Source organism: Arachis hypogaea, chromosome 11 (genome assembly GCF_003086295.3).
Source record: "Arachis hypogaea cultivar Tifrunner chromosome 11, arahy.Tifrunner.gnm2.J5K5, whole genome shotgun sequence".
NCBI classification, from domain to species: Eukaryota; Viridiplantae; Streptophyta; class Magnoliopsida; order Fabales; family Fabaceae; genus Arachis; species Arachis hypogaea.
In genome coordinates this window covers 64,014,272-64,031,935 of record NC_092046.1, presented here as the reverse complement: position 1 = coordinate 64,031,935, position 17,664 = coordinate 64,014,272, and positions in this window count along the sequence as shown.

The following is a 17,664-nucleotide window of genomic DNA, read 5'->3' as shown; positions in this document are numbered from 1 at the left end:
ATTTTCAATTTCTAACTAGTATGGCCTTGAATCATGTTGAAAAAGTTTTAAAGCTTAGAAGATTTTGAAAGCTGGTTTGAAAATTGTAAAACCCAGTTAATTAATGAGTAATTAACCCACAAATTAAAATTTATTTTAGAAAATTAGAAATGTAATTTTTATGGTTTAATATGATAGAGAAAATTAAAACGAGAATTTTGACACCAATTTTAAAGAATTTTGTCCAAGATTAGGCCGAACAGGCCAAATAGGGCCAATTGGGCCTCATTAAACAAGAGGGTTTAGTACCCTGTTCTTCCCCACATAAGAAAAACACGTTGAAAGGGGAAGGGGGAGCATGAAACCCTTGCCCTCAATCACTTCCAACTTCATTTGATCACAACTTTTGATCCGGAGCTCCGATCGTCGCATTATTTCCGGCCACGCGACTGCGGCGTTGAGCTCTACATTGCCCACAACTTGATTTGAGAGGTAAGCCACGAATTCCTCTCTGAATTTCCAGCCCTTAATTTCGAAATTAAGTGGGAAAAAGTGTTGAGATTTTTTAGTTTTGATGTTATAGGATCCAATTAACTTGAAGCGAAGGCTTAGTCTTGCCTCTTTGATCCTTGGGTAAGGTAAGAGATCTTAACCCTAGTGAAATTTTTGAATTAAGGCATTTGGGTATTGAGTTGTTGTGTTTAGATGTGATAATTGTGGTTTAGGTAGTGTGTGTGTGTATATATATTGTAGCTTGATTGATGGTTTGGAAAGCTTTGGAGTGGAGCTATAAGCTTAAAAATCTATTGGTGAGGTTTTGGAACCTTGAAAGTGAGGAAAAGTGAAATTGGAAGTGTTCCGGGTTGAGCGGAGAATCGGCCAAGGTATGGTTTCGGTTTCCTGTATCTAAAATATAATGTAATGTAAAAACTTAGGCTAGTGACCCTAGGATAGGGATTGGATGGTTGATGTTGATGATTGGCTTGAAAATGATTATGATGCATTTGGCTAATATTCTTGAAGGTTATGAATTTGGTGTTTGATAAACCGCTATTTTATGGTTTATATTGTGCTTAATTGTATGGTTTTATCAATTCTTTACCCACTTATTCATATGATTGGCATGCATTTATATTTCCTTTCTAAAATTATTACATGATTGAATATTTGCTTCCTAAAGACTTTTAATTATGTATTTTAATTCTCCTTCATTCCATTAGATGCCGTGATCTGTGTGTTAAGTGTTTCAGGCTTTATATGGCATGAATGACTTGGAGATTGGAAACGAAGCTTACAAAAATGGAAGGAACACATGAAAATGAGGAGATGACCAGCGAGAAGTGACGCGAACGCATGGCTTACGCGACTGTGCGACAAAGAGGAAATTGTAGTGATGCGGACGCATGGCTCACGCGACCGCGCGGATTGGCCGCGCACGCGTGGCAAGGCAAAATGCCGAATGAAGCGTCCGCATGAATGACGCGATCGCATGACATGCGCGATCTTCAAAATCTGCAGAATTCGCTGGGGGCGATTTTGGGCCCTGTTTTGACCCAATTTTCGGCCCAGAAAAGCAGACTAGAGCCAAGAAACATGGAGAAACAAGAGAACAATTCATTACAGACAATTCTCAGTTTTAGATCTAGTTTTTACTCCTCCTCTAGGTTTTCTCTCTACACATTTATAGTTCTTAGGATTTTATTTTTATTGCCTTTCGCATTGGGATATTGAGAAGAGTTATTACCTCAGCGAGACTTCGTCATTCTAGTTTGTTTTCTTTACATGTCTCTTACTCTTTCATGTCCTTTGTTTACTCAGAAATATTATTGGATTATTTTTAGAATTTATTAATACAAGAACTATTTTTATTTTTAATTAATCCCTTTGATTATTACTTATCATGTCTTTCTATATTTCCCTTTTCTATGTTATGAATTCTACATTTACAATGAGCGAGTAGTTCCATAACTTGGATGGGAGTTGATTGAAGAGAAGACCTTGAGTTGGAATGCTTAAAAGAAAAATTGTAATTGGGTTTATTGTTGGATTGCCCTCTAGTCACTGACACCAATCCTTTTCAATTGAGCAGATTGGAACTTTTGAATAGAAACAGCTTTCCAACTTGCTTGACTTTCCCTTACCTAGTAAGGGATAACTAAATAGAACAACCCTCAATTATCAATTAATCTTGAGAGTACTCCAACAAGAATAGGGCTTCCAACTAATCTACTCCCAGTCAAGGCTTTTATTTAAAATTACACAAATTCTCTAATTTAATTTCCTGTTATTCAACTCAAACCATTTTTTGAAAACATCTAATTAATAAAATAGCACACATTTCTACAACTCGTTGGGAGAAGACCTGGGACTCATACTCCCAGTATTTTAATTTAAATTTTGTGACAACCCTTCTAAATTGATAAGCGAATTTCTGGTTGGTTAAGAACTGTACTTGCAACGTATCTCTTCTAATAATTTCTTAACTCGCCAATTTCTGTCACGTCAATTTTTGGCGCCGTTACCGGGGAGTTGCAATAGAGTGCTAAAGTTATTAATTGGAATTTATTTATTTGCATTTTATTTTATTTTGCTACTATGAGCTTCATGTTTCTTTCGTTAAATGACGCGTTCACTTCCTGATCCAAGCTTGCCAGTATTCGATTCTGAGATTGAAAGAACTATTTCATGAATAAGGCAAGCTCGGCGTCGGTTAGTCCTCTCTGAGGGCGGATCTGAAACGTCACTTGAGGAAGAAACAGGCTCCCTTTCTGCTGATTCGGTTGATTTACGTGCAGGTGACATGGCAGCACCTAGGAGAATTACTATCCAGGAGGCTGGAGCCCCTGATTTTTTAATGCAACCGTTTCAAGCGCATCACCCAGCGGTGGCTACAGACTTTGAAATAAAAACAGCACTGCTCAATTTGATGCCCAAGTTTCATGGCTTACCTGCTCAAGAGCCTATCAAGCACCTTAGAGACTTCCAAGCAGCCTGTTCTACTGTCAGGCGTGATGGTGCAGATGAAACTTCAATTTTGTTAAAAGCCTTCCCATTCTCTCTTGAGAGAAAGGCGAGAGAGTGGTACTACACTCAACCCGCAGTAACTATATCCGACTGGGATACACTTAGAAGAGAATTTTTGGAAAAATTCTTTCCAGCTGAAGTTACTGATAAACTGAGGAAAGACATTTCCATGATTGTTCAGAACGAATCTGAGACTCTTTATGAATACTGGGAGCGCTTCAACAATCTTCTGGAAGCATGCCCCACCATATGATTGACAAGATAGTGTTGCTCGGCTATGTAACACAGGGCATGAGGCCCCAAGATAAGACTATATTGGAAAGTGCTAGCAATGGGTCTATGAAAAAGTACAAGACCACTGATGAGGCATGGTAATTGATCAGCGACTTAGCTGAATCTACAAGGAATCACAGGCAGAAACAAGGCCGGTCAAAAGCTGTTGCAGATGTATCCTCTAGCAAGGAGACTATTGCTCTGGCTCAGAGTATAAGTGAAATGACCACCTTACTGAAGCAGATGCAGTTGAGTCAACAACAAGCGCATCAAAGCCAACAGCTAGTCCTACAGAGAGTGTGCGGAATATGTGCTGATTACAGCCATTATACTGATGAATGCCCGCAGCTCCAACAGGAAGACAACACTGTGGCAGCCACTCATAACTTCTATGACCGCCCCAACCAAGGGTACAATCAAGGTGGCAGTTACAACCATGGATGGCAGGACAATTCCAACCAAGGTTGGAGAGATAATTCTAACCAGAATTAGAGGGACAACAATAACAGAGGAGGCAGAGACAATCAAAGATATCAGAGGTGGAATAATAACAACAACAGGCAGTAGAACCAGAACCAGCCTTACAGAGCACCAAACCTGAGGCAGTCCCAAGGGCCACAGCACAACCAACAACAAGTTTCGCAGATCACTCAATCTAATTCCTCTCCGAGTGAAGAGGCTATTCAATCCATTGCACAAGGACAAAGGAACATGAAAAGTTTACTTAATGGCCTAGCATCCGCCATACAAGCTCTCATCTCTCAACTGGCACCATCCAATACTTCAAACACTCAACAGGCAAACTCCAGTGGAATTCCTTCTCAACCCTTGCCCAATCCGAAGGGTGGCATCAATGCCATCACCCTAAGGTCCAGAACTACACTGCAAGAGAGGAATCAGGAGGAACCAAACCCACCAGAACACGCCTCAGCTGAAGAGGTAGTGGAAGTAGAAGATGTTGAAGAGGAAGAGGACATACAGGACATGGCTGAAGAAGAAGAAGAAGCTCAATCACAGGAAGAAGCACCAGAGGACGCTGAAGCTGTGAAGGACGCCATTCCTATTCCATTTCCACAAATTGCAAGGAAGGCCAGGAAGCAGTTGGAACCCGACCCCAAAATGGTAGAGATATTCAAAAAGGTTGAAGTAACTGTTCCCCTTTTTTATGTTATTCAGCAGGTACCTAAGTACGCAAAGTTTCTAAAAGATTTATGTATACATAAAGACAAAATTAATGAATTAGAAACTATTCCTTTAGGTAGTTCTATATCTGCTTTAATGGGAGATATACCTGAAAAGTGTAGTGATCCAGGTACATGTATGGTTAATTGTATTATTGGTGGTGTGATATTTTCTGACTGCATGTGTGATTTAGGAGCATGTGTTAGTATAATGCCTTTGTCTATATGATGCACGGAAACTTGTCTCTCAACAATTTTTCTTCGGCAAGTATACCGAATTATCGTCAAGTAAAAACTCACAATAGAGTGAGGTCGAATCCCACAGGGATTGATTGGTCAAGCAACTTTAATTAGAGGAATGTTCTAGTTGAGCGAAGCAGAATTTGATTTGGGGTTTGCAGAAAATTAAATGACGGGAAAGTAAATAGCAGAAAATGTAAATTGCTGGAAATAAAGAGCTGAATGTAAATGGCGGAAAGTAAATTGCAGAATCTTAAATGGGAATGGGGAAGATGCTCATAAAAGTAAATTGCAGAAATTAAAGAGAATGGGTAAGATCAGAAATGGGGAATTCATTGGGCTTAGGAGATGTTGCATTCTCCGGATCAAGTTCATTTTCATCTCTTCCTCAATCAATGCGTTCATTGATCTCCTTGGCAATCTTAAGTGATCGAATTACAATTCCTTGTAATTCAATCTCTCAAACCTTGATCAATAGCCAATTCCTTGGTCAATTGCTCATGAGAAGAGATGAAGTATGGTCACTGATTATACCACATGCATTCCCAAATCAAGTGTTGGTAGAATTATAGTCACCATATCCATCCAACCACAATTTGGTCCAACATGAGAAAGCATTTCTAGCATGATCTCTTCATTCCTCTTCCAAGGTTTAGAAGAGATCCAAGTATGAGTAGCTTCTTTTCCAAGATAACTACCCAATTGGATGAAGATTGAAAGCTTTCTAGTAAAATCAAGAGAAAAGATAGAAGAAGAATAATGAAAACTAATATTGATCCATCAAATTACAACAGAGCTCCCTAACCCAATGAAAGGGGCTTAGTTGTTCATAGCTCTGGAAATCGAAAACAAAGATGGAAAATACATTATGAAAAGTAAAACTAGAAGTGCAGAGAAAGTAAAATTATACAGAGAGTAGTTCTCCAATTTCCAACTCCCCCAAAAAGCTCCTTTCTAATTCAAAACTACCCCTATATATACTACTCTTCTGATCTTCTAGTTGGTTCTTCAAGTCTTGGATATGGGCCTTTGGATCTTGAGTTTGAAGCAGTTATCCTCTTCAGTGGGCTTAGCTTTACTTGCAGAGAGAAAGTGTGAAGTAGGCAGGGTGTTTAGCTCAGGACGTTAGTGGCGTTAACGTTAAGTGAGAGTGTGGGTTCGAGAACGTTAGTGACAATCACCTTTTTCACTAACGTTCCTAACCCAAGGATGATCCACGTTAACTTCAATGTTAGTGGCACCAACGTGACCACTAACGTTGCCTCTTAGTCCTTCACACACGTTATTGGGACTCACCTTTTCCAATAACGTTGAGAGTCCTCCCTTCCCCCTACGTTAGAGTCCACGTTAACTTAGTTAACGTGGCTCTTAACGTAGGCTTGCCAATCCTTCGAGAATGTTAGTGACACTTACCTTTGTCACTAACGTTCCAAGATGCCCCTACTTCCCACGTTAGAGTCCACGTTAACTAGGCTAACGTGGCTTCTAACGTGGTGTTGATAGCCATCTCCAACATTAGTGACAAAGGTGAGTGTCACTAATGTTGGCTCATCATTTCCTTTATCCACGTTAGCTTCCACGTTAACTAAGTTTCCACGTTAACTAAGTTAACGTTGGAGCTAACGTTGCTCATAGTGGCTTGTGGTGGTACATCCCAACGTTAGTGACAAAGGTAAGTGTCACTAACGTTGGTGATCACTTGCTTTCTCCACGTTAGCTTCCACGTTAACTAAGTTAACGTTGCAACTAACGTGGCTTATTGTGGCTTGGCCAACGTTAGTGACAAAGGTGAGTGTCACTAACGTTGGCTTCTCTTTTGCTTCCCAACGTTAGAGTCCACGTTAACTGAGTTAACATGGCTCTTAACGTGGCCACTTATGAGCTTGGTCCAACGTTAGTGACAAAGGTGAGTGTCACTAACGTTGGCCTTATTTCTTTCTTCCACGTTAGAGTTCACGTTAACTTAGTTAACGTGACTCTTAACGTGGGCTATTATGGCTTTCGAGGACGTTATTGGCGATTACTTTTCTCATTAACGTTGCAAGCTAGCTCCCATTCTACGTTAGTGGTCACGTTAGTTAGACTAACGTGGCTGCTAACGTGATTCTTCCTTGCTTCCTTTGTCCTAAAATCAAACAATAAAGTGCATCAAAGTTCTAATCCAAGTCATGAAACATGCATCATCCAATTTGTCATATAATTCATGCAAAATTCTCATGAAATTATGTAAAGTGCACCATGTTTTCTTGAATCAAGATGTAAGTGAAATTTTACCCAAAACTTGCTTATTTCCTAAGAAAATGCATGAAACTACCCTAAAACAATAAAGAAAAGGTCAGTGAAACTGGCCAAAATACCCTGGCATCACAATATATGATAATTTGAGGCTCCCTCCCTTAAAAAGGTCGGGAGCTCGTTTTGTGTTAGCAGATAAAAGCATTATTACAGTGGCTAGAGTTGCTGAAGATGTATTAGTGGGCATTAAGGGGCTCACCTTCCCCATTAATTTTTATATTCTGGAGATGCCCCAAAATGACTCAGAGAAGCCATCATCAATCCTGCTCGGAAAACCATTCCTGAAAACCTCAAAGTTCAAATTGGATGCTTTTTTAGGAACATACTCTTTTGAAATAGATGGCCGAGTAGTAATCTTCAATCTAAATGGAGCTATGAAGCATCCTCTGGAGGATCATTCTATCCTCCAGTGTGACATCATAGATGAAACCGTGGCTGAAATTCACCAGGAGGAATTTGAAGAAAAGTACATAGGACAAGGTCCGAGTGTGAGGACACTTTCTGAGGACAATGACAGTGCTTTACCATTGTTACCAGCTCCAGACAACCCAGAGCCTGACCATGAGCAGAAGTTAGAATTGAAACCCCTCCCTCCACACCTCAAATATGCTTACCTTGAGGATAAGCAGAAGTTTCCAGTTATCATTGCAAGGGAACTCACTTCTCAACAAGAAGAGCAACTACTTAGTGTGCTGAGGAGGCATAAGAAGGTACTTGGGTAGAGTTTGGAAGATATAGTAGGCATCAACCCTCAAGTTTATGAGCATAGAATATTCTTAGAAGAGGGAGCAAGACCTGTCCGTCAACCCCAGAGAAGACTAAACCCCACTATCTTAGAGGTTGTCAAGAAGAAAGTGACCAGACTACTGGAGGCAGATATCATCTACCCCATCTCAGACAGTGAATGGGTAAGCCCAGTACAAGTGGTCCCCAAGAAGTCTGGAGTCACTACAGTGAAGAATGAGCATGGAGAGCTCATGACAACCAGAGTTCAGAACGCCTGGAGGGTCTGCATTGACTACAGACGCCTAAACCAGGCCACTCATAAGGATCACTATCCTCTTCCATTCATTGATCAAATGCTGGATCGCTTGTCAGGTAAATCACATTATTGTTTCTTAGATGGTTACACAGGCTATTTCCAGATTCATATAGCTCCTGAAGATCAGGAAAAGACCACTTTTACATGTCCTTTTGGGACTTATGCTTATAAGAGAATGCCCTTTGGCTTGTGCAATGCACCAGCTACTTTTCAAAGGTGCATGATGAGTCTTTTCTCTGATCTTATTGAGGACTGTATGGAGGTTTTTATGGATGACTTTAGTGTATATGGTGATTCCTTCAATCTTTGCTTGGATAGTTTATCTAGAGTATTAGATAGATGTGTCAATATAAACCTTGTATTGAATTTTGAAAAATGTCACTTTATGGTTAAACAAGGGATTGTACTAGGACATGTTGTGTCTAATACTGGAATTTCTGTAGATCCAGCAAAGGTGGATGTTATTTCTAGTTTACCTTACCCCTCCTCTGTGAGGGAAGTCCGTTCGTTTCTTGGCCATGCAGGTTTTTACAGGAGATTCATTAAGGACTTTAGTAAAGTAGCTCTTCCCTTATCCAGACTACTACAGAAAGATATTGAGTTCGAGTTCAGTAAGGATTGCAAATAAGCGTTTGATAAGCTGAAGACCGCCCTGACTCAAGCTCCAATTGTGAGAGGACCAGACTGGAGCCAGCCATTTGAAATAATGTGCGATTCCTCCAACTATGTAGTAGGTGCAGCACTGGCTCAGCGTGAAGGTAAGGACCCCTTTGTAATTGCTTATGTGTCTAAAACTTTAGATGCCGCTCAGTCTAATTATACTACTACTGAGAAAGAGCTTCTTGCTATTGTTTTTGCTCTGGATAAATTCCGAGCCTATTTACTTGGTACGAAAGTAGTAGTGTACTCAGACCACGTAGCTCTAAAGTATCTATTAGCTAAAAAGGAATCCAAACCAAGGCTTATACGTTGGATACTGCTACTACAAGAATTTGATTTAGAAACTAAGGATAGGAGTGGTAACCAGAATCTAGTGGCAGACCACTTGAGTCGCCTTGAGCACATTAAGCATGACTCCACTCCTATAGCTGATAATTTCCCATTTGATAACCTGCAAGCAGTATCTGAGGTAGTCCCTTGGTATGCACCTGTAGCTAATTATCTAGTTAGCCGCACTTTTCCTCCAAACTTTACTAAGCATCAAAGAGACAAGCTGAAAAGTGAGTCTAAATATTATATATGGGATGACCTATATTTATGGAGATGTGGCGCTGACCAGGTAATTAGACGGTGTGTACCTCAATCAGAATTCCAATCTATTTTAGAGGCCTGCCATTTATCTGAGAGTGGAGGACACTTTGGTCCTCAAAGAACAGCTAGAAAAATCTTAGACTGTGGATTCTGGTGGCCTACTCTTTTTAGAGACGCTACTGAATTTTGTAAATCCTGTTTCCCATGCCAAAAATTTGGTAATATATCCATGAGGGATGAGATGCCTCAACAAATTATGCTTTTCTGTGAATTTTTTGATGTTTGGAGCATTGACTTCATGGGTCCATTTCCAAATTCTAATGGTCATTTTTATATATTGTTACCTGTGGATTACGTTTCCAAATGGGTGGAAGCAATTCCTACCCGCACTGATGATGCTAACACTGTTGTTTCCTTTGTTAGAAACCACATTATTTGTCGCTTTGGATCCCCACGAGTAATTGTGAGCGATCAAGGCACCCATTTTTGTAACAGGAAACTAACAGGATTATTGAAGAAGCATGGGATAATTCATAAAGTTTCAACAGCCTACCATCCTCAGACTAATGGGCAAGCCAAGGTGTCAAACAGAGAGATAAAGTGTATATTGCAGAAGATAGTCAAACCTCATAGGAGAGACTGGAGCACCAGGCTACAAGATGCACTTTGGGCATACAGAACAGCATACAAGACACCCATTGGGATGAGTCCTTTCTGCTTAGTTTATGGAAAAGCCTGCCATCTCCCAGTTGAAGTAGAGCACAAAGCCTTTTGGGCAGTAAAGGAATGCAATATGGGATTTGAAACAGCCAGGGCTGAGAGGAAGTTGCAACTGCAAGAATTAGAAAACCTTTGCCTGGACGCTTATGAGAACTCAAAGCTGTACAAGGAGAAGATGAAGGCTGTACATGATAAGCACATCAAGAGGAGAGAGTTCCAACCTGGGGACTTAGTCCTCCTTTATAAATCTCGACTGAGGCTCATGCCAGGCAAGTTGAGATCAAGATGGGAAGGTCCATATAAAGTAGAGAAGGCCGAGCCGTATGGAGTTTTTCACCTAAGTCATCCTTCAAGCTCTGAACTCATCAAAGTTAATGAACATCGTTTAAAGCTGTACCATGGTAAGAAGTTGAAGAAAAACAAGGAGCTCGAGATCTTCCACTTGGAAGATCCACACATAGCCGAAGACTGAGCTAGTGGAGCGTCCAACTTACGGACGTTAAAGCAAAGTGCTGGGTGGGAGACAACCCACCATGGTATGATCGTTCTTTTCTTTATTCGCAGTTTTCTTTTTCAATAACTCTTCTCCTTATTCGCATATTTAGCTTGCATCTGCATTTGCATTTTTTTATTTTTAATTAAAAATAAAAAAATTTCACGTGACGCGACCGCATCAATGACGCGTCCGCATCGCAGGTGGCTCAGAAAGAATAAGAAAGCGAACAGAAAGTCACGCGAGAGCGTGGCTGGAGGCATGCCTTTGGCACAAATCGTCCCACGCGACCGTGTGCCCCACACGTCTGCGTCAGGTGGAAAATTACCTCCCATGCGACCGCGTCACCTACGCGGCCGCGTGACCTGAAAATCGACATGAAAAGGGTGCATAGCCGAAAGTTATGCTGGAGTGGTGCTAGACTAGCGTTGGACGCACAGCCCTTACCACGCGAACGCGTGCCCCACGCGTCCGCGTCATATCTCAATATTGGCCACTCACGCGATCGCATGACCCACGCGATCGCGTCACCCATATTTTGGCAAAATAAGATTTCGAACAGAGACTTGTGCGAGCGCGAGGCTGCTCTCGCGCCAGTAGCATAAAACATGTCACGCGACCGCGTGCGAGACGCGACCGCATCAATTCGAATAAGCGCAATTCATGCGAACGCGTCACCTACGCGTCCGCGTCGCGTGCGCGGCACAGCTTACCCTAAATTGCCAAAATATCTTATCTATCTTTTCCCCAAATCCTATTTTCTCTTTTCCTTCCTTATTTCTTCCTTCTTTCTTCTTCCTTCTTTCTCACTTTCTACTTTCTCACCACCATTAACAAGGTTTTTCTTTTCTTCTTCCTTCCTTACTTTTCCATTATCTTTCTTATTTTTATGTTTTCTTCTTTTCTTTTCTTTTTACTTTCGTTATCCATATTTTCTTTTTCTTTCTTTTTTTTCTTTTAATTGGTGTTAGAAATTTAATTGAGTCATTATTTCTCATTATATGCTTGTAGATTGTTACAAAATTGTTTGGCAATTATATATTACTTTTTAAAGGGTTGCTTGCATGTTCAAATTATTATTTTCAATAGTTTATTCATCATGCATGCTACGTGTTTGTGAAAAAAGCTCATATGGCATGGTGCATTTTCTACATTATTCTATTCTACTATTCAATGCTTACTTTTCATAAATTTCCTTTACTATTTTATTAATTTAATTTAATTGTCAATACAAACGTGATGGTTAGTTTGTTGCGAGTGATAATATATTTAACAAATTAAATGCTTGATCTATACTACTCATGCCTTTGCCTACATGCCAATAAACACCTTGCATTTAATTGTCATCAAATGCACTTTCTATATTTCCATTGGTGAACTTTTCACATGTAGTCATGACCATGTGTTAACGGCATCCTCTTTACAGTGCATTTATTATCACTTATACCATCATCTTCCTTGCTCTGTCCCTTTGAATTCATGTTACTTTCTTTTTCCCTTTTCAGGATGGCCACCAAGAAAGGAAAAGAGAAAGCTACTCCCAAACCGCCAGCAAGAAGAGGAACAAAAAGAGCATTAGTGGCAGAGCCTTCTTCAACTGCAGTCAAGCCCTCAACAAAAAGAATTAAGAGGATTATAAAGGTTGATGAAAAAGAGAAAGCCTTCCCAGCAAAGGACACTGCGCGATTTCTCAATCGCTACTGTGAGCAGATGTTCCCTATCCTGGCAGAATGGAGCTACAACAACGAATACCTTCTTATCCTCCCACCCAATATTGCTACCTTTGTTGAGTCGCAAATTGAACGAAGACAATGGGGTTTCCTCCAGAGACAGCCAAGGCAGGTTAATCTTTCTTGGGTAGTTGAGTTCTACTCTAATTTCCACCTGCCAACCCTGCAGTCTGTCTATGTACGTCAGAAGCAAGTCCCCATTACAGAAGAGGCCATTCAACAAGCTCTAAATCTTCCCCCTGCTCCAGAAGGATTTGACGCCTTTCAAGAAGCCTCACTCAAGCGCCAGATGTACCAATTTGACTGGGATGCCGTTCTCAGAGTTATCGCACTACCTGGCAGCAGATGGATCTACGGATACCACCGTTCCCGTCCTAAGGGAATATCGGCTTCAGCACTTACCTTGGAGGCTCGCGTATGGGCACAGATCATGTCCCATTACGTCTTTCCGAGCACTCACGAATCCTCTTTCACTGCAGACATGGCCGTTCTACTATGGTGCATCCTTACAGACCAGCCTCTGAACCTACCAAGACACATCCGGAATGCCATGGGACACGTACAAATTGCGGGCTACTTACCTTTTCCCGTCTTGGTCTCAGATCTCATCTCAGCAGCCGGAGTCGCCTACAGAGCTGGGGACACCAAAGCCATGCTTCCACGGGATGATCAGTACGTCCCTAATGGGAAATATATTAGACTTCCAGCAGCCACTACTAGCCAGCCTACCGAACCGGCTGAGGACATTTCTCCTTCCGCACCACAAGCACCTACAATAACCCAACTGCTCCATCAGATACTTGAAAAGTTGGATTGGCAGGAACAGAAAGCTAAGCTAAGAGAGCACCGTAACAAGCGCCGATTCACATACCTTAAGGAGCTGATTATGGAAAAATTCAAGGACTCAGACACCCCGGACTCCACTTCCTTTACCAGCACAGGGAGCCATGACGGTCCCGACTGTGGAGATACTGCCACCAGCCCACCTTTGTTCCTGACAGATGGCACCGAGGACGGTGCAAAGCCTTAAGTGTGGGGAGGTCGGTCAGTACCTGACTTTCAGAGGTAATTTCTCTTCCCTAACACCAATATATTAGGATATTTAGTTAGTTTTTCTTTTGTAGAATAGGATAAATTACATAGTAATAGATTAGTTGCATGCATGTTCTACTTGATTGAAAAGACAATAAGTTTCTTCTAAGACCCTATCTTTAGAACAAAATTTCACTAATCTTAATCAAAACTTTTATGTTGAAATTTGCTTGAAGTTGTATTTGGAACATGATTTTTGGGCTAAAGAACACACAACTTGTGAGATTTGAGCCCAAATGCATGGTTACATTATTTAACCATAATTATTTTATTCTTGTGTGTTTACTTCTATATGATTGTAATCTACATTTTGTTTCATCCTATATGTCCAATTTTTAATATATTTATATGTTTGCATATGATTGAGGCCATTACTTGTTTAAACTCACTTATCCAAATTAAGCCTACCCTTTCAATTACCTTTGTTAACCACTTTGAGCCTTTAAATCCCATTTGTTCTGTATTTTACCACATTACTAGCCTTAAGCGGAAAAACAATTTTATACCCCAATTGAATCTTTGGTTAGCTTAAGATAGAATTATGTGTGTTAATTAAGTATGGGAAATTGTGGGAACAAAAGATAATAAGGGAATGTATCATGATAATATAATAGGAATTTGGGTATCTACTCATGTGAAACTATAAGAATAAATATATTTATGTGCATTGATTAGCTATGTCTATTTTTTTATGTTTATGTTGAAAAAAAAATCCAAAAATATTCAATAAATAAATAAGAGGATAAAATTACCCCAATGCTCAGTTAAGAATTCAAAGATCAATGCATATATGATAAAATTAAAATAAAAAGTTGATACATGAGTATGGAATGTGAAAGAGAAATTTTGGGTAGCTAGGTGTGAATTTTAAGTTATATAGAATACATATATGTTGGGTTAAAGCTTGGGTTAATTAAATAAGCTTACTTAGCCATATATGTGCCCTTACCCTTACCTTGGCCCCATTACAACCTTGAAAAGACCTCATGATGTTTGCATTGATATATTAATTGTTGTTGATTGATTAGGTGAAGAACAAAAAAAATTAGAAAGCATGATTAGAGAAGGATAGAGTGATTGCCCTATACACTAGAGAGATTAGAGTGTACATACATCATCAGTGAGGGTTCAATGCTTAAGATTCTATGTTCTCTGCTTTCATGAGCTACCTTCTTGCATTTTTTATCTGTTCTTACTGTATAAGAATTGAATTAGAGGAGTTTGGTTTGTAATTGTCTTCAAGAACCTATTTACTTTTGATCAAGTAGACAAGAATCATATAGTTGCATTCATATATATAGGTTGCACTGCATTACGTGAGTTTTACATGTTCCTACTCATTTATTTTATCTCCTTCAACTAAGCATGAGGACATGCTAATGTTTAAGTGTGGGGAGGTTGATAAACCGCTATTTTATGGTTTATATTGTGCTTAATTGTATGGTTTTATCAATTCTTTACCCACTTATTCATATGATTGGCATGCATTTATATTTCCTTCCTAAAATTATTACATGATTGAATATTTGCTTCCTAAAGACTTTTAATTATGTATTTTAATTCTCCTTCATTCCATTAGATGCCGTGATCTGTGTGTTAAGTGTTTCAGGCTTTATAGGGCATGAATGACTTGGAGATTGGAAACGAAGCTTACAAAAATGGAAGGAACACAAGAAATTGAGGAGATGACCAGCGAGAAGTGACGCAGACGCATGGCTCACGCGACCGCGCGACATAAAGGAAATCGCAGTGACGCGGACGCATGGCTCATGCGACCGCGCGGATTGGAACTACACAAGTGACGCGGAGGCTTAAACGACGCGCACGCGTGGCAAGGCAAAACGCCGAATGACGCATCCGCATGAATGACGCGATCGCGTGACATGCGCGATCTGCAGAATTTGCAAAATTCGCTGGGGGCAATTTTGGGCCCTGTTTTGACCCAATTTTCGGCCCAGAAAAGCAGACTAGAGCCAAGGAACATGGAGAAACAAGAGAACAATTCATTACAGACAATTCTCAGTTTTAGATCTAGTTTTTACTCCTCCTCTAGGTTTTCTCTCTACACATTCATAGTTCTTAGGATTTTATTTTTATTGCCTTTCTCATTGGGATATTGAGAAGAGTTATTACCTCAGCGAGACTTCATCATTCTAGTTTGTTTTCTTTACATGTCTCTTACTCTTTCATGTCCTTTGTTTACTCAGAAATATTATTGGATTATTTTTAGAATTTATTAATACAAGAACTATTTTTATTTTTAATTAATCCCTTTGATTATTACTTATCATGTCTTTCTATATTTCCCTTTTCTATGTTATGAATTCTACATTTACAATGAGCGAGTAGTTCCATAACTTGGATGGGAGTTGATTGAAGGGAAGACCTTTGTAACGACCCAATTTTTGGTACGTCATGATCATACTAGAAACTGAGTGCTACCAACTTGTCTACCTAATTATTATCTATTATTTATTATATGAGCCTGATTCGTTGTTAAAAGCGTAGTTATTTTACGAGATACTTTTTTTTAAAAAAACATTTGGATTAACAAACAGTATCATTCATAATCAATTCACAACTGATAATATATAAAACAATTATAAACAACCACACATAAATACATCACAAGCAGTTGACAATATTCGGTGATCCAGCCTTTATTAGAGTATAGACTTTTAGTTAGAACACCCTTAGACATAGCTAGATAATAACTATCAATGTATATATATATATATATATATATATATATATATATATATATATATATATATATATATAGACTTTTAGTTAGAACACCCCTAGACATAGCTAGATAATAACTATATATATATATATATATATATATATATATATATATATATATATATATACAACATCCCAGGTCCTGACCTGTTCAAGAAGTCCCTAAGCTGGCACCCAGGCTAGCCTAGACTCTATACTCACCTAGTCCCTCTAAACTACTAAAGCAAGGGAAAGTACGTTCTAGGTCTTCAAAACTCAAGTCAGGTGGATCGTCATCAAAAAGTGGAAGGTCGTCTACTAATCTTCTGCACGATCATATGTCATCAAAGAGCGTCTCTCAAGTACTTCATCAAGTGGCCACATAATAGCAACATCGTACGGAGGACTTAGGTTAAAGTTTGTAGATAAGCAGGGTGCAGACGTTGGCTGGCCTCACAGTATATACATATAAACAGGTAACGGAGTTCACTCTAGACTCAGAAGACTACCTAGAGTGGAATCCTCTTTGCAGAACAGTCATCAGCAAACTACAGAAGGGTACTCATGCTTCCATCTGAAGGGGGAAGGGAGAGAGAAGGGGTAAGAACTGGGGAGTTCTTAGTAGGGCCGGGGTTATTAGTTAAGTTCATTAATTCCGTGTTGTTTGGCAGACGAATAATAGAATATAGAGAAGTAGTAAACAGAAGATAGATAATAACTATATATATATATATATATATATATACAACATCCCAGGTCCTGACCTGTTCAAGAAGTCCCTAAGCTGGCACCCAGGCTAGCCTAGACTCTATACTCACCTAGTCCCTCTAAACTACTAAAGCGAGGGAAAGTACGTTCTAGGTCTTCAAAACACAAGTCAGGTGGATCGTCATCAAAAGGTGGAAGGTCGTCTACTAATCTTCTGCACGATCATATATCATCAAAGAGCGTCTCTCAAGTACTTCATCAAGTGGCCACATAATAGCAACATCGTACGGAGGACTTAGGTTAAAGTTTGTAGATAAGCAGGGTGCAGACATTAGCTGGCCTCACAGTATATACATATAAACAGGTAACGGAGTTCACTCTAGACTCAGAAGACTACCTAGAGTGGAATCCTCTTTGCAGAACAGTCATCAGCAAACTACGGAAGGGTACTCATGCTTCCATCTGAAGGGGGAAGGGAGAAAGAAGGGGTAAGAACTGGGGAGTTCTTAGTAGGGCCGGGGTTATTAGTTAAGTTCATTAATTCCGTGTTGTTTGGCAGACGAATAATAGAATATAGAGAAGTAGTAAACAGAAGATAGATAAATAGAGAAAATAGAGAAAAAAGAAAATAGATCACAAACAGAAGAATACAAGAAAGTAAAACACAGACACAAACACAGAGAATAGAATACAAACAAAGAAAGCATACATTCATACAAAAAACATAATGGAAGAAATGCACAACCAAGTATGATGCATGTCTAGCCTTAATGCAGGTAATGAGCTCATTTGTCGGTTACATACCCTCTCCCGACGTTACCCAGTAACCTCTGTCTGGATAAAGCTTTCCTGTTGGCAATACCCACTGCAAGCAACCTTTGTCTTGCAGGGCAGCACTTATTAGCCGATATA